The 26,119-nt window shown below is 45.3% G+C and overlaps 1 long non-coding RNA gene across 2 annotated transcripts in view; it reads left to right on the top strand.

Moving 5' to 3' along the window:
* The window catches only part of LOC125705793 (uncharacterized), a 93,562-nt gene extending 71,572 nt beyond the window's left edge, over positions 1-21,990 (top strand). Inside the window, exon 3 of one of the 2 annotated variants that reach the window (XR_007381688.1) lies at positions 21,550-21,990. This is a non-coding gene — a long non-coding RNA (uncharacterized LOC125705793). Of the gene's footprint in view, positions 1-15,684; positions 15,785-21,549 lie in introns of those variants that run through there. The other variant, XR_007381689.1, reaches the window with a different exon arrangement.
* The last annotated feature ends 4,129 nt before the right edge of the window (positions 21,991-26,119 follow it).

Genomic DNA, 26,119 nt, shown 5'->3' with positions numbered 1-26,119 from the left:
TATTTATTTAATTCATCCAGTTACCCATCGACTGTTTTTGTATATTTTTTTGCACAACATGCCATTGTTTCATTTCTGGAATTTAATATGCATTTGTTGTGTTATGTAGGGCAAAGAAACTATTGAAATCGAAGTATTTGCCTATGGGAGAATTATTTACACTCAGCCTTGCGTACTTTCCAATTTAGACAAGAAGTACAGAAACACAAAGCACACATATGGTTTGGGGAGGGGGGGGGGCTGCAGGATTTATTTTTTTTGTTTTTTAAATTACCTGACCTGGTGGGTCCCTGAGCCAAGATGGGGAGAGACGTGAAGCTCGGCGGCGACGATGTCGGCTGAGGTAGACGGGACCGACGCGGCCTGACTGCACCCAGCTGCTGGTGAATGGCCACCCACCCACCCAAGTGCCCATGGTGGCCCAGCTTTGCCCAATCCACTCTGCCCGTCAGTCTCCCATTTGCCTGCTAGTCATTCCTCTCGCCATCGCTACTCCATGTGTCATAAAACAAGGCCCTTTTATTAGAAAACCTAGAATTAATTTTTATCCCTGCACCACGCATTCCATCCTCAAATGCATCGATGGGAGGGTGAAGATTTTATATATTACATACAACAGACAGCAGTGCTAAGTTAAACATTTTTGAATAGACAACATGCTGGCTAAGGGATGTTGGGTAATGAACATACTATTTCAGACTGAAGTCACAAGACCAGGCCTGCTGCTATAGTACGAAACCAGCCTGAATGAGCCAAAGCAGGGGTTACTTTGGATTAAAGTGTTGCCTAATTAACAAAATATTTGTAACTTGATTTAAATGGACATGCACTCCATTGCCCCAGTGGGCACATATTTCCCTCGTTTCCTTTTTGACGGCCTTTCTGTCTGACGAAACAAAGGAAAGGGCACGTTCACCAGCTTCCGCAGAGTAAGCCCATCGTTGATCTAACGAGGGCTACTTTCTAATTGCTGTTCTCACTCCTTGCGCAATCCGTAATTACACGAGGGCTATTAGCAAGACGACGTGATCAGTAATAGAGTAAACTGTGCCACCCACGCTGCTGCTGCTGTTTACGGCCTGCTAGGGGATTAAATGTGCAGCCAATGAAATGCTCCGGCAGTCGTTCAGAGCCAAAATAAGAAGCGATATTCGAGGTTAGTCGTTTTGTCCTCCACTTAGAAAGTCATAAAGTGGCAGTGGTGATCTTTTATAAACCTGGTCTTTATCAGCATTTCCTCCACAATTATTGCCCTCATTTCGTCATGAGACACCGAGAAAGAATGCTGTCCAGTTACTGGCTGTCCCAACAGGACACCCCCCCCCAAATTAAAAAGCTGTTTCTCTTAGCGGGAAATTCTTGTGTCTTGAAGGGTCAGCTATTTGTGTATTTTCGTATTCAAAAAAAAAAAAAAAAGGATATGGAAGAGACACTGACCAACTCCTACCAGAAAGTCTGAGCAGGCTATTGGACATCATTGCCTGCGGCGATGTCGTTTGTTTCTGCCCTTTGACTGCAATAACAAGCCGTAGCGAAGGGGGGAAGAATCATCCGCATTGTTCGGCAGTAGTAAAGGACGTCCACTTCCTGCCCAGCAGAATGCGATGGGGAGGAAGCAGATTCATTAGTTTTCAAATCCCTTATTTTAACATAAATGGAGTGGGTACACACTTGGAGTTCCAGAGAACATGCCCTCTGGTGGCCATTCTTACATAAATTAATTCTGCTCTCATCACAAGGTGGGTGGAGAAGGAGTAAGTAGCTCGCCACCATCGTGCTGTCCTGTTGTCCGCAGGAATTCTCACCCACCTGCCTGACTGCAGTCATAGCCGTCCACGCCAAACGATCTAATCCCAGATGTGGAAACGGTCCGTCTCCAGCAGTAAAGCGCTCCTACTGCCCACAGGCACATTTGACATTGATTAGCTCCCGAGGCGCGTTGTCGTGCCAGTCTGTCAGGCCCGGCGCGATAACCATCTCGCGCACACGCTCGTCGTGATATCTGATGATGGCCTGCACTGCGTTCGCTGACAGCAAAAACTGCTCGACGTGCGCTCAACTCAGAGAGGGTGTGTGTAGTTGATTATTGTGGCTCTGAGACATGAGTGCGGCTTGGCGGTTATAAACGATGGGGCTCCCTGTGTCACCGATAGTGACCCCTATAGCTTCACAGTTCACAGCGCAGTTCCTGGCTAATCTCCGCAACACCATGGCTTTTTGTTTTCCTGAACGAGATGATTTGTGTTCGGTTGCCGTTAATTTATGATCAGTTGACAAGTCATTCAGGAATATATCGCTGTGTAATTTCACTGTTTACTCACTGTAATTTCACTTGGTTTCACAGTTAACGCAACAGGATTAAAAAAAGTCATTTTGCTATCAAAGAAAAAAATAGAACAAAAGTAACTGCCATTTCTTTTATACAAATCCATCAGGCTATTCATTTTTCTGAAAACGTGCATATTGCCAGTGATTTAAATAATTGTCTGGTGGTTCGCAGTATTGTTTTCTGACTAGTTATAAAGACACACAGTGAATTTCTCTCTTAGATGACGCTGGAAATTGAAAGCAAAAAAAATTGGTGACATGTAACGTTTTTATTTGAATCATTTATAACGTTAAGTCTACGTCCAGTCAGTTAACTCACAGATCAACAATATCACAAGATTTCCAGTGACAGGTGATTTTTTTAAAAGTCATGCTTAAATGTTTATTTGAGTTCTTGAGTTTAAACAGCCATTTGAGTCCAGGGCTTGAGCTCCTGTTTTACTTCGTTTGGGCCGCCGAAAGTTGCCATTAAGCTACCCGAGAGCTAACAGGAAACATACCGCTATTGCATGGAAGGGCCCAAATACAACGGATCTGTGTGTCATTCAAGCATGACATTTTAAACAAATGCTTTTTTCAAAGGGGGTACTGTTGCTGCTTCTTCCACCCCCACCACCCCACCCCAAGCCCACTCCCACCACCCTCCCCTGCAGGGGAAACACATCAAGGTATTGGCCGCATTGGGCTGGTATTGACCGCATTGGACCTACCTAGACATAACAACTCAGGGCGTATGTTTTTTATTAACTCACAGTGCACCTACAATTCGATAATTGGGGCACTTTAAAACCCTTCAGCCAGTCTCGTCCTGTCGTGGGCAATGAGAAGAAGAGCAAATAAACCTCCGTGTTCCTCGCTCGCTCTCTCTCTCCATCTTTCTGTCTTCCTGTCCGCTTGAGAACGCCATGGGTGTAAGGTCCCGTGCCATTCTGGAAAAACCCTCCTTGTGGAGTCAGCTGGTACCCGGCAGCTAGGAAAAGAGGCAGCTTCATGGCTTAGGTATGCTAAGGACAGATATGGCTATTAGTAATATAGATATACTAATAAACATCAAATTCAGTCAACATTACAAATGGTGTACATGCTCAAAAAATATATATGTATATATATTTTTTATATATATATATACATATATGTGGGTTTTTTATTTAATGCAATATTCATGCACATGGTAAACTCATAAATATCCCTTCACCCATTATTTCAATTTCATTTCGGATGCAGTTGATCCTAAACCATATCCCAGTGTTTATAGGTTTTGGTAGCAGAACTAAGGCAAACTAATCTATAATATAAAATTATGCCTTATCTGTTATAAGGTTATTTACTAGAAGCACCATGGAACCCCTTTCACACTAGTTACCACTAGTACTAAAACTTCTGTAAACTTCTGTCTTGTGAAAGCTCAACTATTTTACATTTCATTTGTTATTTTACTGAAAAATTTCCCTTCTTTCTCGCAAATCATTTGTTTTATGTCATTATTTGTATGGCTGGACTGGAATTAGCTGTGGAAGATGAAAGCAATGCAATAATCTGCCATTTCATGCAATATATTTCAATTTAATTAATAAAATAGCTGTTTAAAAGTAAGAGCTAGTTTCAAACTTAAATAAAACTTAAATTTTGTTAAAATGCTATGTGAAATAGAATGTTGATAGCTAGAAATCAAACAAATTAAGGTAGTGATCATACATCTTCAGCTGTATGGCCCTATAAACCTAAAATATAATGAGTGTTAGCTTTCACTGTCGCTGCCAAAAGCACAGATTTAATGTTGATTATTGTGGCAGAATTTCCCACAAAAGTAATCATTTAAGTGCGGTTGTTACAATTATTTAATTTAAAAACGGAATCCAGGTTATTAGGACTGAGTTGGATCAGTAGTGTGTACTTATTAAAAACAGCAGATAGCCTAGCAGTTAAGGGCATGAACTTGTAACCTCAAAGTCCCTTATAAACCCTGTTCTGTAGTAACAACAAGCAAGATGCATAATCGTAATTTCTAGAGTAAAATATCCAGATGGGAAAAAAAATTAAACTACAGGTCTGGAAAAAAGAATTTGGCAAAGCAGTAAAAGAATAACAAAAATGCTTTTAAGAGAACTATTACAATTCACTACGACCTTTTCCCCAATTCTGATATTCACTGAATGATACGTATGTTATATGCATTTACATTACAAATAGTTTCAACATTAGCTATTGTACATGCTGCTGATTTGTCACTGGGGCACGAAACTAAAAGGTTCGCTAAGATCCAACCGAGCCGGAATAGGACCTGTCCAGTCTGTGACCACATCTGCTTTTCTCTCGGAGCCTGTTTATTTAGAGGAATGCTGTGATTCTGTGCAATTCCAGCTCTTCTTTTCACAAACACACTTCTGCCTGTCTGTTTTACAGCTGGCTGGTGTTCCTGCCAGTTTTCATGCCATAAAAGCCGATCTGTTGGGTTGCCTCTCGCCGAGATCTTTTACAAACTCTCAAATTGCTCAGACTCGTATTACATATCTACTTAAATTAATTACACATAAGCCTTGAACAGTTGGGAGTGTCTTTACTGGTGCTTTAATATTAGAAAAGAATTACTCGCATAAAGAGAAATGTAGAAAAATGAGTACGCAGAGAACAAGGACAAAAACCAGTGTCCGCATCGGCTTTGTTCACCTGTTGTACCTCCACGCATATGCGGGCACATCCTTACAGTCACAGGCGGCAGCCTTTGCCATGACGTGAGCTACGGACGTTTCCGAGAAGAACAAATATAATCATAAAAATCTGATTGGAAAAAAAATGTAAATAGCCGTGGGTTTGTACATGCCTCTCACCTAGTGTGTTTGTGAAGGCCAAGTTAGGCTCTGTGTTATTGTGGTGAACACAGCATGGGTCCCCACTGCAGGAGCACAGCGGGGTCGATTGTATGAAACATGAGGCTTAGTGCTCGCCGGGAGCCTGCTTGTTCCCACGTGGACACTGCGCTGCCGTTCTCATCTCACTCGCTGTCTTTTTGTTTTGGCTGCCCACTCTCTCCTGGGCCCACCAGCACATCCAGGTCCGTGTGACCTCTGGCCCTTTCACCTTTTACCCTGGACCCAGAGGATGGGTGAGGTTGGCGCCCTCCTGGGGTGACTGGGAGTGGTTGGGAGCTGGGAGGGGGGAGAGCATCTCTGAGGTGTGCGGGGGATCCTGCGCCTTCCCCGAGATGGGTCCCTCTCCCTGCCATTCTGGGCCACAGCCCCAGATTCTCATGCGTGGCTGAAATTGGTTTCACATGAGTCTGGGGGAGACTGCGTCAGCAGATTCTCTGATCAAATTAAACACGGAGGAGGGAGAAAGCCAGTGGTTGTACTGATCTTTAATTTAATAAACAGGACCGAGGAGCAAGGCAAAAAAAAAAATCGCCCATTGCCATTTTTTCTTTTTTAAATTTACATTCGCATGTACTTCACATCCAGAGAAATCACAGACAGTTTCCCTTATCTATAGCATCACATACAAATGGACGACGTTTTTCCATTCATTGGTATTAGTGTCCGGGCTGCAACAAGGTTGGAGTGAAGGCTGCCGATTGAGTCCCAGGTGAGTGTTCATGCCCAGTATCCCTCAGACATCATACCTCCTCCGTCAGCGCGGACCTGGGTAACTCATTCGGGAGCTGGGACACCGTGGACTCCCAAATCCGAAGATGAAAGATTCGCATTTGAAAAATGCATCCCATATGTGATTGGGTTTGGAATCCAGCCTTGATCTGACAATCTCTTCTTTACTGATATGATCTGTTGGGGCCAGTTATACGGCTTCTTCAAACTCAGAGCATACGCGACACGCAAGTAGCTGGGAAGGTGAGGGGAAGCTGGGTGGAGGGACTCCATCCTTTTCCAAAAGGCTAGGTAATCTCATACAGTGGGGCATGTCCTACCCATTCCGGGCAAGTGTGTCCAAACCTAGTTCTCTGGTACAGAGACATGGGGAGCCCCGCTAAAATACGCTCGGCTGTACCCAACGGTGGCACTAACCATCCATCATTGCTGCCCATGGATGAGAGGAAACAGAGCCTCGCATGCTCTGGGACTTTGCCCTCATCATTGCCCTCATCTTTGCCCTCATCATTGCCCTCATCATTGCCCTCATCATTGCCCTCATCTCTCAGGAAGAAGGAATTAGTCATTTTTCTTTGCTTTTTCTTCCCCAACTGCACTGAGAAATGCAGTGAAATCATTAAAAAGGCTTCAGCAGCAAGTGTCATCAATCATACTGCAAGTACTTGACAAGCAGCCACTGGTATGTAAATAACTAATGCTCCGCATGCTTTGGCAGCTCATACGCGTAGCAGCAACTCTCTCCCCTATAATTTAGTTTTCAGGGTCACCGTCTTGGATTTGGCTGAGGTTGGGTCTTGTTATCGCAGAGTGTTAAGCAGGATTTGATAAAAAGAAGGAAGTATTTACCTGCCAATTTTCAGTGATTTATTATGGGTAAGGATGATGTTTGCAATCATAATTATGCTGCTACTGGCGTGTTGCCCCTTTACCCTCAGACAGCAGTTGTCAAACAGCAGAGATAGTGACCAGTCCAGGGTGAATTGTGCTGGGCTGCAAGAACCTCTTTGATTTTTGGGGATCATCAGATGATGCCTCCTGGGCTTGTAGGCACAAGGGCAGGCTGTGAAGCTGAAAGTCCCACCTCACCATGGACTCATGGGCAACCAACTTCAAGAGCTTTCCACAGCTAATGCTGTGCAAATCGGTTGCAGACAGCGAGCGGCATGGCAGTGGGCTCTGCATAAATTAACCCAAATGCCCTGCAATTTTGCGTATTCTCTTTTTTTTTTGTTCTGTTTTTTCTTTTTTCTCCAAATTTGATGAAAAAAGCCAGATGTGCGAGCCTGGGTGGTGTAACCGGTTATACCGTTTCACACTGCATTTTCTCCACTTTAAATCCAAACACAAGCTGAAGTCACAGCCACAACCCACCTATTTTATCTAGGGTTAGGCCACGGAGATGCTGGCTGACATCAAAAAGGGCTGGGGGGGGGCGGGGAGGATGTCAGCAGCCAGGCAGGCCAGGGGCATTCTGGGTAAAACTTTTTTTCAGTGTTTGAAATGTTATTAAGGAGACAGGGCTGAACTAGAGTGGGGCAGAGAGGGTCAACGTGTGCCAACAAACAGAGCAACAAAGCGACGGTTCACCCCCTCCCCCCCCTGCCCCCCCCCCCCCCCGACTAAAGATTCACTTGCAAGCGGAACTAATAGGGAGCCGAATGTTTGCAATTTGAAAATGGAACACGGAGCTTTTTTTAACCATCACTTGAAATAAATATTTTCTGTTGGCAAAAGTGCACCGGTTGCGGTTACCTTAGCATGTCGTCGAAGCTCACGTTAGCTGTTCCTGCTCCATTTTCCATCCCGTGCATTATGCATGGACTGACATTTGTTCCCTGAAGCTAATTTGTATCCACCATTCCCCTCTCTCCTCACACTATAGAATGAAAGCAATTGTACAGTCTTTGGTTGTGATATATTCAATTATGAATCTATTCCGTTTGTGGCTTAAAGGAAATTTGGTTTGCGTGCATGAAAAAAAGGATTTAGGTGTCTTTGAATTGATTATGTTCGTGTTGCGAGTGGACAAAAATAATGTTGATATTGGAGTCTTAAAAAATGCACCTTCCTGAACTGGTCAGTGCACCGTAACGACCCCCCATAGATGATAACATCAGTTTGGTTGTAATGAAGAACACTTGGATGAGTGAGGTCTAGTTTCAGTGTGCAAAGAGCTAGTCAGTTATGATTCTAAGAAGAGATGTGTGACGTCAGGGTGAAGAGACGGAAGCAGACACCGTTTAGCACAGAGCTGGTTCATTCGTACCAAAATCAGAATTCAAAATGGAGGAGCGAGTACTTGTGCGACCGGGAAGAATTGTGTGGAAAAAGTGAAACTATTATGGACCTTTAGCATGTTTTAAATCTAAAAAGAAAACACAAAACATTTCACACCCCTTGCATTTACAAAAACAGACGACTCGTTATTTATTATTTTTGTGGACTATGAATTATACCATAATTGTTTGTACTGTAGTTAAATATAACAACATCTCAGTCTAGAGCCTCTCCAGGCGAATGTGTTCTGTTTATTCTACAAATGGATGAATCATTATAATTGAATATAATTTCGTTGGCCCTTCGATGTAAACAGACTAATGGTTGGATTAAATTGAAATGACCTCGTATTGACACCGTGTTGTGTGTAAGGATGAGGCTGCATTCTCCCGGCGATGCGATGACGAGAAGTAGCGGCTCTGTGTTTAATGTGTGAATTTACAGTCGTGAGGGTCTGGGGGGGTGCAGCTCTGACTCACCCCAAGAGTTATCTGTTCCTTGGACTCTTACAGACATATGGAAACATTTTGTAAGGACAATTAGTTACAAATCCAAATGACTCGAGAGGCCTATTTATAGTGCAAACTTTCTGTGTGCATTCCTGACGTGTGTTTTATCAGGCTTAATTGCCACGGCACATACGACTCGAGGTATATTTATAATATGCAATAACAGATAAGTAAACAAAAATGTGGAAGGCATTTCAGAGTTTGAATGAACATTTTTCTACTTTATTTTCATATTTATTTTACCTTATTATTTAGATATCACATCTATTGATCAGTATCAGATAATAATTTGTACCAGATTTAATTATTTGATATTGTTTAATTTTATTTCCAATTATCTGCTCAGTTTTTCTTGTCTGTTACTGACATGATTTGATAGATGCAGTGAGACAGTTGCACTTAAACGAACAAAAACAGTCAACAAACGCAACTGGAAAGTGCAATAAATGCAAAAAATTCCTCTGTGTCGTCTTTCCGAAGACACCAGGTGTCTGGTGATGTTCCTCTCCATAACAGCAGCTGTCCTGGCGCTCGAAATAGCATCAGGTCGGCGAAGTGCGGAGGGGTTTCCCTCCGAGCCTGAGATAAACTGCTCTGCTCTCCTGGGTTTCCTCCTGCCTCGGCTGACAGGCCCTCCCCTCCCTTCTGTTTCCCCCGAGTGGGCTGGGGAGAATCTCTCAGTAACGTCACAGGTGCTATTATGCAAATGCCTTTCAGCAGCACTGAACCGCTGAACCACTAACCAGGAGACACGAGACACGCAGAGAGCAAACAGCTCAGCTTAGCAATCCAGGACGTGGACCTTGAGGTGAACCAGAAGGTGGGCTGATGCCACGTCCCAGGCTTTTTTGAGGCTCAAGATCAATTTGCCTTGGATCTCCAGAATTGCCCCCCTCCAGCTCCATCTTCGTCTCGCCTTTCTCAACTTCACATGGTCTCCAGCCCCCCCTGGGTGCGTGACAGATCACATGGTTGCGTCGTCTCTCTGGGACCGGCTCCGCCTTACCCCAAGTGTGCTGATTTTGCTGAGAAATTCTTTCAGGAGACCGTTCTGCCACACACAGCCTGAGCCTTGTTGAATAGACAGACCACAGCACAGAGCCACATGCGCTGCTACACAGGGGACTGCTGGAAAACTCAGATCCCTTCCAGAACTGTTGCTTGTTGCTTGGTTTTCACCTGCCATTTTAAACCACTGTGACATGTAACTCGACATATTTTTGTATGGTTTGACCTAAAGCAGTTTTTTTCTTTTCCCTGACCAATGCCAATGTTTTCAGCTAGTTTCAGAATTACTCTTTCCAACGGTTTTCCAAAACATACAAGAGAGGTTCCTCGGCTTTTTACGGCATCTAAATGTAGCAGCCCCCCAAAAAATGCTTAATGGAGAAGCTTCGTAGAGGATTCTAGGATGTCAGCGTGATTAAACAAGCGCTGATCGTCCACCATGATCCGACGCAGAAATCCATTGCGTGATCTGTACTTGTCAGAGCCCACATGTCAGTCCGGCCCCAGCACTGGCACCGCACATCGCTTCGAATATGGGAAGATGTTCCAGAAACATCTGTCATGATTGAGGTCTCACCCCCACGTTCTCTGGCTCCAGTCAACACACTGTAATGTACCATTTGGTTTGTTAAAAGCATTTTGTCTGAATGGTTCCCTTATGAATTCAACTGTGAAAAGTTGGCTGTGGAAGCTCTGTGTGAACTTCAGAGTTATAGATTTGGCTCTTTGCTGTACACTCTGTGCTCTGCTCTCTTTTTATTTATCTCCCAAGGCTGTAAAAAGCGGCATATTTCAGGCATATTTCAAGTCACCCGAATATCCCATCAAACCCCTCACCACAGACTGCCTCCCAGTGCTGCTTTGAATTCTGGGAAGGTCGGTCCACAGTTGCCTTAAGGATACAGTTTTTTAAAATTCTTGTTTAGATGGTAACTAAATGCAAGCCACGTTGTCTCTGGAGAACTGAAACGGACAGAGAGCAAGTGTGAAAGAGGGGAGGGAAGGTGTGCAGCCCAAATGTAAAAGAAAGTCATCCACCCACCCTGTTTGCTCTCAGCCCGGCTGCTGCCGTGTTTGGATCACGATGGGAGACTCAGTGCGGCTCGAGCTGGTAGTTTCTCCTGCAGCAACAGGGGCAGAACCACCCTGTGTGTGCCGGCATCACGCGGACAAGGACACCGAGCCAGAATGCCCAGACACAAAACAGGGCACCGGCATGGGCAAAGTCCGCGGGCTATCCCCGGCAGGGATGGGCCAACATTCCCGGCAAATGAGCTTTGCCCGGGATGAAAGCACCGTGTGATCCCGCGGGCTGACCCAGGCGACCCCACCCCCCATGTTTTTCCAAGGAGAGGTCTGATCCTGGACCTCCTTTTTTTATCTGACAGGGGTTTGAAGGTTGTCTTGGGGAGGGGAGGTGCAACCAGACAGGCCCACTGACCTGCCACCAATGTTTTGGTTGTGGGGGGTGCATGCACTGTCATCGACTTGACCTCTGACCCCATGAACCTTCCCCTGCTGCCTATCTCCAGATCCGGGGATCCCAAGGAGGTGCCTGGGAGAGCCCAATTCTCACCGCGGGGGGGGGGGTCGGGAGTCAAAGGATTGGTGCATGGGTGCAGATCTCAGGGCATTCACCACGCTGTTCTTATTTCCCTTAATAACCTCCTACTTAAAAATGTTCCTTTTCAGATCACAGAGCTGCCGCTGAGTTATTGTCGTGGTCTGTAATTTTCCAATAAAACAGTCTAGCTGAATTTCGCTGTAAACATAGTATTAATAAGCAGTGCTGTTTATTTCTCCCGGCCAGTAACAATGCCACTTGCTAACCTCATGACATGCAACCTTCCCCCCCCCCCCCCCCACCACCAAATCCCAGTCCCGGCTTCGTGCCACTAATTCCGGGCTCCTGTACTGCGGGGGTTTGTGTCAGATGACGTCTCGCCAACCGGCACTCAAGTCTGGCGGGGGATGCCTGAAGGAGTCCAGCCACCTCTGGGATGAAGTGACTGTAATTGCACGTAAGGAGGTGTTGAGTGGACTTGTCGGCGGGGAGCAGTTATCTGGGATTATCTCTGTGTCATGGAGAGAGCAAGAGGGAGAGAGAGAGAGAGAGCCGGCACAATGAGGAGCGCACAGCCTGGCCACGCTCCTCAGCCTGTACTGGTGACGAGGTGTCAGAGAGCCACATCCACCTGCAGGTCTATCGCTGCTGCGGTTCCCATAGCAACATGCATCGCGGCCCTCCGTGGACTTCTGAGGGAAGTCTCAACTCGGAGACGGTAACACTGAGCCGTAGGGTCAGTCTCCTGCCCAGAACATAGTAACGTTACACTGTCAGAATAAACGTATGATTTTGTACGTTTATGGGAACAATTACTTGTCACTGGGGCTGTCTGCCATTTGCATGCTGGCTGTAGGCAAATGTACTTTTCAGTCTAATTTAAGGACTCTAAGAAACATTTTGGTACCATTGATGGTGCATTAATGTTGTTTCTACCTTGAGGAACAAAGTTGTATGAGGGCTGCACCCATGTCCTGACAGTGTACTGTCCACTCCCTCCGTGTGCCACACCCCCTCGTTAACCTCGTGTGGATTCCCCGCGTTTACCAGCCATTTCCTGTTGCTGTCATGTCCGCGTTCGAGTATGTTGCCCTGTCCGGTCATTATCGTTGGTTGTTTTGAGTGTGTTTTGTCCGCTATTAAATTTCGTGTTACCTGAATTCCCAACTCCAGTGCCTGATTCCTTGGTCTGTACCGAGCGAGTCCATAACCATGCACCCACTCAGTTCTTCTTCTTCCACTTGTTTTACTTTGCTATTAGTGGATATTAGGCCCCCCCATTTCCGCCCACCACCATAACCCCACTGACATCCACTGCCTTTCCGATGGTGCTCTCCAACCTCCACATAAACCCGTCACCCTCAGGCTGGTGAGCAGCTGAGGATTCGCTCTCTCTCTCTACTACTGCCCTTCCTTTGCCCTTAGACCCTCCACTATAGCAGGACCCCACACCCTGCCCCCATCGCTGAATTCCACCTCAAGTGGAAACATTCCACCCACCAATCCACTCCTTATGGTGGGGGTCAGCTCCCCCCTCCATCTCTTCCGTATCCCCCTCCGGACCCACTATAGTAATTCGATTAAATGTTTTCTTAAAGGAGATCAAACAGGAAGAGATTGACTGGCTTGGAGCGGATCAGAACAGGCCTTCGAGTCTTCAACCCCCCTGAACAAAAAGCCCTCAGTGTTGGCCCATGCGATATTAAGAATTCAGAATCCTTGTATGTCCAACTGTTTAAGCAGAGACAGTTGATTCTGAGGATCCTGGCATGGACTCCTGCGTAAAAACTATCCCTGATTGTGAATCATCATTCACATACAGTATCAGGCCCTGTTGATGCACCAAGAGATATACCTCGTATAGGCTGCCTTTTGCAGCTGTCGCATTCTGCACTTGTCTTACATCACAAAGAAACAGGCCAGCCATTGGCCGGGACATTGCCCTCCTTTGTCATTTTTCCTCAGAGTCATCAGATAGGATTGTGGGAAGATAATAAACTCTTGGTGCTCTAAACTGCACTGCCGTGATTCTACCACCGGTTGGCTCCCTGGAGACCATCATGGTTTGGTTGTTTGACTCGCATTTAATACAAGTGATATTGATTATAGAAGCTCTTGTGCTCCTGCAGAGCTCAGAAGCAATTTCTGAAGGAAGGTATCTGCTATACAAATATTTTGTTTAAGTGCAAAACCAAACCAGTGATTTGTCTCTTGGAGGATTATCTCATGGTTACGTGAAGCTTCTCATTCCTTAATGATTCTGCCCCTTTTTTCAGTTCCCACAGCTAAAATAACCCCCTTTTCACAATTTATTTCACTTGTTCTTTGTGGACTGTGGCTGCTTTCCCTGTTAATGGCAACACACAGAGTAATTATACGTTATGTGATAGCCCTGTATTGTAGACAGTGTACTTGGGGAGAAAAAAAACCCATTGAAATTAAAAGGGGACTGATTGTAATGTAAGCAATCTGAACTCTGACTCTGAACTCTGAAGTCCTTTTTTTTAAAGTGCAAATCTGAGGATTCAACTTTGATCTTTCCTGGAACCCAACTGTATGCATGCAGAGCTACTTTCGCAAAGGCTTAGAAAAGACATCTTCTCCCCGACATAAATTAAATGATGTTTTAGGTTCGCAAAATAGATTCAGTGCAAAATATTTTGTTTTCACATTTATGGGTTGTTACCTTTAGTTATTGTTTAAATGTACTGTAAGGAATGTTGTCAGTTTATGAATTTAGTAAGGAATTTAGTCAACCCCCTCAATAGGGTAAGAGAGTACAACCCATAATCTTACCATGGTCAACGTTTAGAATTACAAACCCCATACTGATGGTGTTTTTTAACATCAGGCCATTACTGTATTTTATCATTGGCCTATTTCCATATTTTATTCAGTTTATGTTGCTGCCTGTAGACTGAATACGCTTATGGTGAACAACCTCAGAAAATAGCACTTGAGATAGATGAATGAATGAATGAATGAATGAATGAATTGCATTTATATAGTGCTTTAATGACACCCAATGCACTTTACAAAAGCAATGGGGAGCCACTTCAACCACCACCACTGTGTATCATCCACCTGGATGATGCGACAGCAGCCATTCTGCACCAGTACGCTCACCACACGGTAGGTGGTGAAGGTGCAGGAGGGAATTCACCAGTTAGATATGGAGGTTGATTAGAAGGCCAGATTTGATTGGGCCACAGTGGACGATTTTAGCCCGGACATCATGGAACCACCCCTGCTCTTTCAAAGGATGTCCAGGGATCTTTTATGACCTCAGGCCTTTACTAGAGTTTCCAACACTGGTTTCCAAATAACAAAGCATGCAACTGTATCATGAAACAAGACTGTGGGCACAGTGGTGCACAATAGATTTCAATTAGCATCAGTAAGGTTAAGAAAATGATGCTGTCCAAATTTTTGGGGAGCTCAGTTTCCTTACGTGAGGGGGGCTCTACATGTGAGGGGGTTTCACAGATGATGCACCTTAACTGTGGCCTTAAGGCTGATTTATCCACCTGCATTGAATCAACGCTGTAGGTGCGGTGTAGCTGTACCCCCCCACACCATAGCCCAATGCGCAGCTCACCAGAAATGTAATAACACATTGTAGCAACGCAGATCGCTGCAACTGTGATCAGTTCACTTAGTAGCTTCGCACATCCTCCTACACAAATGTTTTGATATTGTTTGTTTCCAGTTGGGGGTATTTTAGTGTTGGGCGAGTAGTGTTTAGGTCTCTGCGAGCCTGGTGTTTTTGCCACGGTTGCAGTCATTCATGCTGTTAAAAACATACGATTGCAGCACGACACTAGGGATGCACCATATTTGAAAATTTCTGAATTTGCGATGTTACTCCTAAAGCAAAAAAGGAGTTCAAAAGAAATTAATTTCTCAGAAACACATCTTTGAATGATTTAAACAGCAAGGATGAAAATGATTGTGATTGTCTCAGACTGTGCATGGTAAGGTCTCGGGTAAAAGCAGTGGCTGCAAGCTTCAAACTGACATTTAAACGTTTATAAGATAATCATGGGAAGCAGCAAATTTGAAATTGCAGAGCTTGGTAAATTTTGCTCCCTATAACAGAATTAAAATGTGTTAGCAAAACTTGTACCCAGAAAACTAAGCACAGTAGCATTTCGGTGGTGTAACTGCAGAGCGACACAGACACACCAGCGCACAAGTATAAATGCTCGCATCAGTGTAGGCCGCTTGAGTAGGTTACACCATAAGATTTGTGCTGGCTCTACATCAAAGTATAAATCAACCTTTACTCTGACCAGTTTGTGTCCCCCAAGATGCGTTCAGATAATAATGTGGATTCTTATTCTTCTTGGCCCTGCAAAAGCGCTTGTTCCACGTCTTGAGTGTCTTTTGTCAACAGGCCCAGTTGTCCAGGCTGCCTCCCAGCCGTCGTGACTCGCTCATGGTTACACCAGCATTGGTTTGTGTCCAACCTCAGCTCCCAAAGAGTTCCCAAGCAGCTTCAACCATAGGCCCTGAACGACCTTTCGGTTGACCGCCACTCAAACATGCAGATGGGGTCAGGACGGGGACGGCAGGTCACCAGGAAACTCTAGTAAAAGTCGTGCCGGGCCTGTAATTACCTTCCTAAATGTAGCAACTAGTCTGGCACGTGTGTGAGTCCAGTGGGCAAGTGTGGGAGGAATTCTGGCTCTTTGTACGGCGGCACTTTATCGTTAGAGACTTTGTAGCTGAAGCCGCAATGCACAGGCGCAAAAAGCTGTCTTCCTCTGTTACCCAACCCTGGAGCTCAGCGCCTCTTAGATGACATCAAAAAGAAATGACCTGTAGCCGTCTTGTATGTATGAGTTTGGTTGGGGTGTCTTTTGCAGCGTCAAACTTTCTGATCCTCTTCCTACGTACTAACATAGCCCCCAGCTTCAGCCAAAGACATAGCTTGTTTTAGGGGGGGGGGACTTCAATGTGGTGTGGGCAATAGAACAAGAACAGCTGAGGTTTTCTGCGTGTACTTCAGAAGTCAATGTAGGCCCCTGTGCAAGGACAGCTGGCTGCTCTGGACTGATGTGTAGGAGTACCATCTGAAAGTCAGGACCCCCCCTCCCCAAAGGCATGCCTTTCCTGAGTATGTGCTGCAGCCCTTTGAGGTCTGGATCGCCACATCACCCCCCCAGGCTGGTTCGGAGCAGAGGATTTGCTTTTTTCTGTCTGCCGCTGTCCTTCCTTTGCCCTGTGACCCTTCACCATGACAGGATCTCATACCCCCCCCCCCAATTATGTAATTCTCCTTCAAGTAGAACGAGTCTGCCAAGAGCCAACTGTAAGAACTTCCATCTGCATGCTATATGCCATCCCAGAGGACCTAGGGGGTCTCCAGGCTCCGAATGAAGCGAAGTTCTGCAAGTGCTGACCAGGAGCAGCACTAACACAAAAATGTCAGTGACTGACGGAGGGCAGCATCACCAGGGTATGAAAGGGTGTATGCATGTTCTTCCACGTATGGCTGAGCAGCAACATAAGCAGCCTGTTTTGCTCCACCAGCCACATGATCTCGTGGTGGAGGTGCAGGTGGCTGTGGGCTCATCATGGCCAGCTGAATGCGTCTCTTTATCTACGTATATTACTTGCAGCTGGGTAGTTTTCTACCAGGCCATGCAAACAATGGCACATGGCAGAATGAAAAGCCTCAGCTCATTGCAGACAAGGCCATTCTGCCTCAAATCACATAACTATGAATAAAAGAGAGTTTTCAGGCACATGGAGAATGTGATACTTGAGCCGGCGTAAACTCATCTCTTTGTTTGTTTACCTTTTCCTTGGCAACATATATCCTTCTGTGCATGTGAGTGTTTTTGGGGAGAGTGAGGCATCGGCGACGCATTTCAGGCATGGCCGTCCCACTCTTCCATTCATTCCTTGCTTGCTTCTCCAAACTTGAGATCATTCCTCATCTGACCCTCTACTAGGTTTCTTTTCAGACAGCTCGGGGTCGCTGTGACGCATCTGGACGGTATGTTGCCCCCCCCCCAACCACAACCAACACCCCAGGGCCATCCCGCCCGCAGTCACGTGCTGCACCACGGCTGAACCCCGGGTCCGAGGTCACAATGAGGGGAAGACAGAGCACGGCCCTCATCCGCCCCGCAGCTCAGAATGTGCCGGCCGAGACGAGAAAGAAGCTCTTTCAGATCAGGCCCTAATCAGAGTCATGTTCCTTATTTAATTTAGGAGGACACTTGCCTGGAAGAGGATTCTGTCTCTTCACAGTTCATTAATTCAAAGGGCTGCCAAGCCAGGGGAGCGAGAAGCAGCATGGTCTCACGTACGCTGTCCGTCCTGCGGCTGCCATGCCCCGGCAGCTCCAAACCACAGACCACCCCATCAGAGCAGGCCTTCACCGTGTTTGTCCAGCCTCCCCATTCTTCTTACCTGCCTTTGGCTGTGTCACGCATCTCCGAAATCTATGCTGACTCATTTCTTCCTATTCATATTAACTTGCTGGGGAGGTGGGGGGAACTGAGCTACGAAGTTCTGGACAATAAAATATTATGAAAAAATAGCGGCGGTGCCCAGTTGCAGCAGCAGACACACTGGGGGCCTGATACTTACACGGATATTTCCATTGGTCCAGTTGTTGAAGGCGTTCAATGCCTCACGACTTTTTTCACGATGGGTGCAGCTGGGGGCATTTGGCTTCCAGACACTCCAAAGGTATGAAAATCACAATCGGGCCATTCAGACGTCACCTGTGCCTCTGCATTCAGGCTCCCATTATTTGCATCAGAGGTCAGAAGTCAGACAGGCCTAAGTCAGGAGAGTAATAAGGCAGATTAGTGATATTAGGAGCCCAAGCTCCGTCGCCCTTCTGTGACTAACCGATTATATCAGTGATGTCTGTGGTCAAGTCTTGCTGGTCAGAACAAAGTTAATATTGTACTGTTGATTTAGTTTCATTCTTCCTCAGAAACTGGAATGATGAGCACATCCATTGAGGACACTCAGTGCTACATTGTTTTCTGCCTTTTCCCTGATCGCATTTCCTCACCCTTTTCATGATAATAAATACTAATAAATCCACTTTCTGATGCCTCAATGACTGTAACCGGGAAATTTGATGTAGAATTGTGAGAAATTGTCTATTTTTACCACTTTTCCCCCCTATGTAAGAATCTGAATTACAATGAATCATTACATGTGGATTAAAAACAACCACATCCCACAATTAAAAATATTATTGAGAAAAAATATCCCAAGAGGATCTATGGTTATTTCTGTAGATGACCTTTCATCCTTTGTGCTACAGAGTTGGCTGCTCTCTGTCCACATCCTCCAACCGGAACGTTAAAATTAAACGTATAAGCGCCATTACAAAAAAATCCTCTCATGAGTAATGACAGTTAATTAATAAAAATTAATTTTTGGCTTCGCAGCCTAAAAAGGCAAGAGTAATTGATTGTCCTCAGCCGTCGATATCTTCCGCTGGGTGAATAGGCGGTGACCACTGCTGACCACTGAGGGTGGGGGGACCTCGGGGTTAAGACCTGAAATGCCAGAAGGCCTTCAGCCGGAGCTGCCTATGAGAAGTGGCCCCATTGTGGGCCTCTGTAAGTCAGCATGCGATCTGGTACCAAACCAGTGTGTGATGCACCTATTGGCCTACTAACTTACGTTATACCAGGAAAGCTCTTACCTTATCCCTGTCTCCAATTCACGTTCCTGGATGTTTACTCAAGCAATTAAAGCAAAGTGAAACTTCATAAGCGTAACAATAATTTCCAACTAAAAACCCCATTCAAGAAACCCCCCCCCCCCCAAGGTCTTAAGAGGTCCCCCTGCACACTGCGAGCTATTTTATGTTGACTTTCCACTGTAAAACAAAGTGTAAACCATAGGGATACATATATATATGCTTTCCCTTTATTTGTAACTGCCATTCCAGACGTTATAGAGATCCACAGTGACCGTTGGTGAGTGTTTTTTTTTCCTTTCCGCAGAAGGATGGTGGTTTGTAGCGCTTCGCTGGGGCAAATTCATAGGGAAGCAGATGAAAATATGGGGTGCTGAGCTAAAGCACTCGGCTCCGCTCCGCTTTATGCCGGCTGTAGTTACAAGCTCCACTTCCTGCTCAGGAGTCAGTAACAGTCATTGGAAATAAAACTTTATGGCCGATCAGCGAAAAACAAACTCCAGCCAGGCTACGCTATCGTCGCTCGTCCCGGGCTGAACATGCAGCAGCTCTGCAGCCGGGCCGTACTGATCCTGGGGTTTTTGGCAGGGAAGCTGTCTCCTGATGACTATGAGCTCGTGCCATTATTTACATATTGCAGCCCCAGGACGACCACGGTGATAAGTGACCGAGCAGATTGTCACGATAGGCTAATTAAAGACCAAGGATCAAATGGGCAGAGGCCAGACAGGGAGATGGGAGGAGATGACCCATGCTGTCATCGGCATTTTCTGATAAACGGCTGATGTCTGCCCAGCCTGTACTATATGTGAACCCCCCCCCCCACACGCACACACACACACTACCCCCCAGCTCCAACTCAAGAGACAGAGCGACAAGGGCACAGTTTATTGGAAGAATATGTATTGGAATGACAGAAACAATTTTGTGACATTTCACCGGCCGCCAGATATCATATTTGAAAATTAGCAGACTAGCGCGAAGGTAGTTTAGGCGTTTTCTGTGGAAATAACTGAAAATGTATGTAATGCTCACGCTTTTTTGTGTAATGCCAAGGATGTCCATTGCAACTGGACCTCATTATATTACAATGAGGCAGAACAGATTGCCTTCAACTGCCTTGTAGATGAAGGACAAGCACATCCATTGAGATCAATTTCAGCGTTGTGACTTATTTTACAATGCATTTTACCTGGGTAAAAGATTTTGATTTTTACAGTGGCTCAGTGTCCTTTGGAGGTTGTGCTTGTCTTGACTAATATCTGGTAAAGACCTGAGTGTCCCACATTACATGGCTCTACTGCAACCTGAAGGTTTGGCATGAATCAGTAATTATAGATGAGACAGACTTTTATAATAAAACTGTCTATCTTTGCTGAGATGGAGATGACAGACAATTTAATATGCTGCCTAAGGCACACTGAGCGTCCTCTGGCTATGAGATACGGTTCAGGACCCTAATGTGAAATGGACTGCATGTGAGGAAAGCATATGAAAAGAAATTGATGGCTGAGTGCACAGGCTGTACTGGGCTAGGATGGTGCTTTGTAACACAGAGGGGTGAACATGTGTGTTCAACAGTCCTATCATGAGAGCTTGACTTAAATTCAGACCATGAAGAGAACATAAGTAAAGATATCCCTGCCCAAGTAGCACTGTGGTCCAAAAGGAGAGCAACCTGGGTGAATTTAGCCAAACCAAAACCTAGCTAATGGCTGCAGAAACAATGCTCTAGTAGAGCTTAACTTAAATGAGATCAAAAAGAGTTGAAATCTAGGACAACCAACTGCTGGATGACCTATGGCACATTCTAACAAAGGTGGTCCAGTGGGATGCTGGCCGTGTGTCAACCTGGACCCGTGACTTGACCGTAAAGGTAGCGATCATGTCCAGGGTGGAGGGACAAAAGGGCTATTGAACGGTACCCTTTTGCCTTATGTTCCTGCCTCATGTGCTCTGCCCTTCGACCGCTCATTGAATTACCGCTAATCGGTCAATTAAAATCACACGGAAGGCCTCAGAATGTCCCTCTCTTAACCACCATCCACGGATCAAGACAGCACCATTGTGTTCTCAGAGCGTCTTGTGGATGGATTCCTGGCACGACCTCGAGTCGTGGCACAGTGACACGCAGCAGCTTGGGCCAACCAGCAAATGTGTGCGATGCGCCAACCGTGTCATAAAGTCAACATTTTGTTTCACTTAGCGTGCAGGTTTTGCTTCTGGGTGGATTAAATGCTCTGCAAGGTGAAACATTATCGTTAAAGAGGTGATACAGATCAGCTGTCTACTTCATAGCAGCCAGCCAGGATCCCTGCTGAGACCAGAGACAACTCGTCTTACAACAATAACGCCCCCCATGTGCATAAAAGCATGCTTTCTGCCAGTGTTAGCAAACCCCCCCCCCCCCCCCTTCGATAAAGCTATTTCAACAAATTCAAGAGATTCGCAATTCATTTATTTTATTAGAGCACTTTGTACCCGAAAGAAAACAATTTTCTTGGGTTTCTAAATAAGAAATTTAACAATCACTCTTAAACCATTTGTGACAGCAGATTTTTTTTCTTGTTAATTCAACAGTGAGTCTCCTTGCAGAAAAGGGAGCCCCAGACTGTAATTATGAACAACCCAGGGGCCCCAGGCTACCTCACCTCCCTGCCTGAACCCGCTACACGGCACCGGTGAGGCAGCAGCCTATGAGGAAGAAGCCAGGATCCCGCGATTGCCGGGCGAAAGGAGAGAGGAAGAAGGAAATGGGATCTGGCATGTTGACTCAGGAGAAAATCCCTACAGATTCCTCAATGGACGGCTATTAAAGTTTAATTGCTTGCGTGTCTTCCTGGACCAATAAGTCCCAGCAAGGGGAGGGAAAAGGGGGTGGCCGTGTAAGGCGGGTAGCTGGAGGAGACCTGGAACCCCTGAACACAGGGACATCACCTTAAATGCATAGCCAGATGTCTTATTTTCAAGTACGGTGGCCCTAAAACTCCATGCCGGGATTTATTCAATTCTTTTTTGTTGCAAGCATGGAGTAGAGAATGCAAGGTCATTCTCTTTCAAAGTTCTGTGACAATAATACTCTCTAGCAGGCCTAATTTTCTCTTTCCTTCCACAGAGTGTGTCTGAGTCTTGTTTCCGACACGTTCCCCTAATGCATTTTGATGGATAAATATTTGCCATCTCTTATCCCCTTTTGTTTTGGGGGATTACAGGCGGGCTACCTCCAGCGCCTCGCCGGCTACCAGGGGGAGGCGATCAAAGTGAAGGACGGGGCTTTCAAGTCGGGACACTTTGGTTGTGTTACAGATTGGTTCCAGGTGAGGACGTTTCGCGGGGCTGAGCGATAGGCCAGGAGTGAGGAGGCTTCACGGGCGAAATGGCATGCCGGAATTTCCAGCACCGCACGCTCTTGCCTGGAAATGGCAGGGATGAAGGCCGGGTTTCAGGAATCATGTTGAGGTTGCTTGCGGTCACATAAAAATTAAGACAAGGCCGGGGAAGTAGTATATTTTGTAAGAATGGAAAAATTAACTCCAATGCTGGGGTGAAAAGACTTCAAACGGCGGCCATCTTAGTCAGAATTATGGCTCACCACTTCCCCGGACCTCAAAGGACACTCGTCCTCCTAGTCGCTTTTATACCAAGAAGACATTTTCCAGCTCCTCTCTTTGGTGATAATTGGGCTTTTTTTCAAGGTTTGTGGCTCATCTTCATTTTTTCCTACCTCTTTAGGGGGAAAAGTGGAGGTTAGCAAAGCATTGTGAAGTGGAACCTAAAGACCATATCTGTTCTTCCCCTTGGCCAAGATGTTGTGTGTTACATCATTCCAGTGGTTAAATGCCCTTCTGACCAAGTGCCCAGGGATTAAATCACTTTCTTCAATCTTTTTTTCCTCTTATTTGGGTTCTGAGAGCTCAGATTTGCTTTCCTGATGAGAAAAAAAAATCTCTTTGGATTGCATGGAAAAACAAACCTTGACACTTATATAACCTTACAAATTTCTTGATGTCATTACTCTACAAGTTATTTTCTAAGTTTGTATGTATATATAACAGTATTTCAAAGTGAAATATAGGCTATACATTTGATTGACGCTTTAAAGGATTTGTACATGAAGTTCTGCTTATTCAGTAAGAAGAAAATACTGCATTTAATCCTCAAGTATATGACTGAAAATATTTTCAAGTTGTCAATGTGATCTACAGCTGTAGTCTTAGAAAATTCCATTTCTTATTCCTTTGACCAGTTTGGAATTTTTTAAGCAAAAATTTTAAGACGAATTCTGACTGCCTTGATGTTGTGACATCGCTGTCACGTCGTCTTGTTTTATAAGTGAATTTAGAAAGTAGCTGCATCGCCTTCAGCCACAGCATAAAACTCTCCCTGCTTGGTCAGTGCTCTTCTGACAGACTCCATCTTCTTCCAGTAGGCCGATGCCCTCAGTGCCAGATATCAAAGCCAAATTGTGTGCGCAGAAAGACCGTCAGACGCCCATTCTCAAGAAAAAAGCGCTGAGTAGACCTCAACTTGTATCATGTATGCAAACTGGAAACCCTCAGTCTGGCTGGCGGTGTCAGGCTGATGTGAAGCAGGCTTTGTACGGGAAGGTCCAACTGGAAGGAAATAGCGCCAAGCTGAACGCTAACATGCCAGGACGTGCTATTCGGCATCACTCACCTGTCCTCAGGAATAACCTCTGACACTCCAACATCTGTGCGTATTTTGTAATTCTGGGAGATTATTTTTTCCTTCCTTTCAGTGGGGCCTTTTTCTTGCTGAAATGGTCCTGAAGGGACAGAAGGAAACTGAAGCGAAACAGTAATTATTTGGTTGTCTTGGGAATTTCGTTATATTAATATAGTAAAAGGTCCGTGAGAAACAACCCAGCCAGTCATTCGGACCAGAAACTCTGACATCAGTTTTTAAATCAGTCATTCACTTAAACGAGTATTTCACTGTGCCTGGACTTTGGGACATATCTTGTAGCTGGTCTTTGCAACAAAGACATATCAAGGAAGCGTCTCCCTTCCGAGGTGGAGGACGCTAACTCTGGGGAGACACTTCTCAGTCAGCTGGATGGATTGTTGTACATCTTCAAAGAGCATTAGTTGGCACTGCTTTCAGCCCGAGCCAAGAGCAGAGAGATGGAGGGCAAGTTATTACCGTGGGAAACAAGAAAAACCTCATAATAACTCGCCAGTGTCCCACTGATTGAGTTTACATTGGGAGCACTGGTTTGCACTCTCGCCTTGGCTTGGGCTGCACAGCAGAGTGGACTCTATGGTCCTCGGCAGTGGTTATAATCCCTGAGCTCTCCAAGGAGGCTAACACAGGGAAAGGGCTGTTTTTCCATCTTTGTTTGGAAAAATCTATAGAGGGATTGGTCCTGTAATGAAAAGAAAACAAAGTCCATTTTCCCATGACAGATCTGGTAAACCCAAACATGACAGAGGTTCACACCTCCAATTCTAAAGGATTTGCCCCCCACTCTTCCCCCTTGCGCCCCCCACCACTTCTCCATCCCTGGTGCCACTGACTCAACATCTTGGCATTAGCCAACAGGGACCTCTAGGGAGATCGCTGTCACTAACTTTGCTCAAGTTATTAAGTTTCTCTCCTCTCCAGCTGCAACGATGGCTGCTTCGCTTATGCGCAGGGGAAAAAAAACAGCAAGCGTGTGTGAGGGAGTGTCACGGCACTGCGTGACGAGTCGTACTACCAGCGTCTCGAGACGTCCTGCGTGCGGCATGTGTCATTCAGGAAGTGGCGCCCGGCAAAATGCCCGCCAGTGTACATTCAGCTCTGGGTACGAGACGTGGCCAGGAAGTGGGCAGCCACGTTGGCCAGCTGCGTCCTTTGACTCAGCGTCCCGAGCCTAAGTCAGCTCCCGGAGTGGCGGGGTAGCGCTCATGTGTGTCAGACGTGAATGACAGCAATGAAAGGAGGAAGAGATATGATGTTTACGCTCCTTCCAGCCTTTTTTTCCTGCTTTCCCGAAAGATGTGGCCTCCTGACACACCGGCATCGCCTTCGCTCATACGAGACTAAGGGCCTCTCACAGTCCTGCTGTTTGTTGCTATATTTAACCATGAAGTCCACATCTCATATTCTTAGGGACCCACACTGTGTGCTATTTAGACTCTGTGTTTTTTGGTGAGAAAGCGGTCTTGTGTTGCAGCAAGTCTGCAGTGAGCGTATCAGGTTTTGTGCTGAATGGCCTTTAACTCTGCTTTTTAATGTTCTCTGCGCACAGACTTCACACTGTACAAATATTGCATTGAGGGGTGTTTCACTCTTGGTTTTATTGAAAGCGAAGGTATTTGGGTCAGATCTGAGAGCACTATGTTTCCAGATGTTTTCCTCATGGCCAGTGATGGTCCAGTTTACAGGAGAAAGGGTTGTGTTCTGTATTACTTAGTATGGTACATATTATAGTATAATATTGTACATACAGTGTAATAATGATAGAGGCTCACTGAACAGAATGTTGCCTGGACTCCAGGTCCCAATTTCCCCTCCATATCTGCGTTAGGCTTCCTTGTTTGCCAGTTTCTATGTATTTTGTGCCATAATGGGGCCATTCTCACCACCTGAAGAATTAAAAAATGTCACAATGAAATACAGTATTTTTTGTTGATGCATAGCAACTGATATCACCTTAACTTTTTAAGTATGATAAAATTATATCATTGGTTCTCTGATTTAATGATTCTTTAACCATTTTCCCCACAAGTAGCCAAAAATCTCATACCATTACAGTTTTAAGATCAAATATCACAGAACTAGATAAACTTTTTAAATCTTACAGTTTTATTGCATGTGCCCAACAATAAATAATCAATTTGTATGATAAGTATTTTTTGGTCGTTATTTTTTGCCTGTTTTGTCATTTCTCATAACTGAATTTGATAAAGTAAAACGTAATATAATAGAACTGATTAACTACCCCAAAGGCAAAACTGAGTGTTTGGATGATTAAGTCACATAATTTGAATCTGTCTTCAAACTAATTTAAAAATTCAGGGAAACTAATGTGTTACAGTGATGAGATCATGAGAATGACCCAGTGAGAAATGCAATCTTGTGCTCTGCAGTAATAAAAAACTAGGGCAGAATTCACCTTACAGTCACTTATCTCATGCAGGGTTAT

Source organism: Brienomyrus brachyistius, chromosome 13 (assembly GCF_023856365.1).
Source record: "Brienomyrus brachyistius isolate T26 chromosome 13, BBRACH_0.4, whole genome shotgun sequence".
Classification (NCBI taxonomy): domain Eukaryota; kingdom Metazoa; phylum Chordata; class Actinopteri; order Osteoglossiformes; family Mormyridae; genus Brienomyrus; species Brienomyrus brachyistius.
The sequence above is the reverse complement of the archived record's forward strand: the minus strand, read 5'-3'. Positions and strand labels throughout refer to the sequence as shown.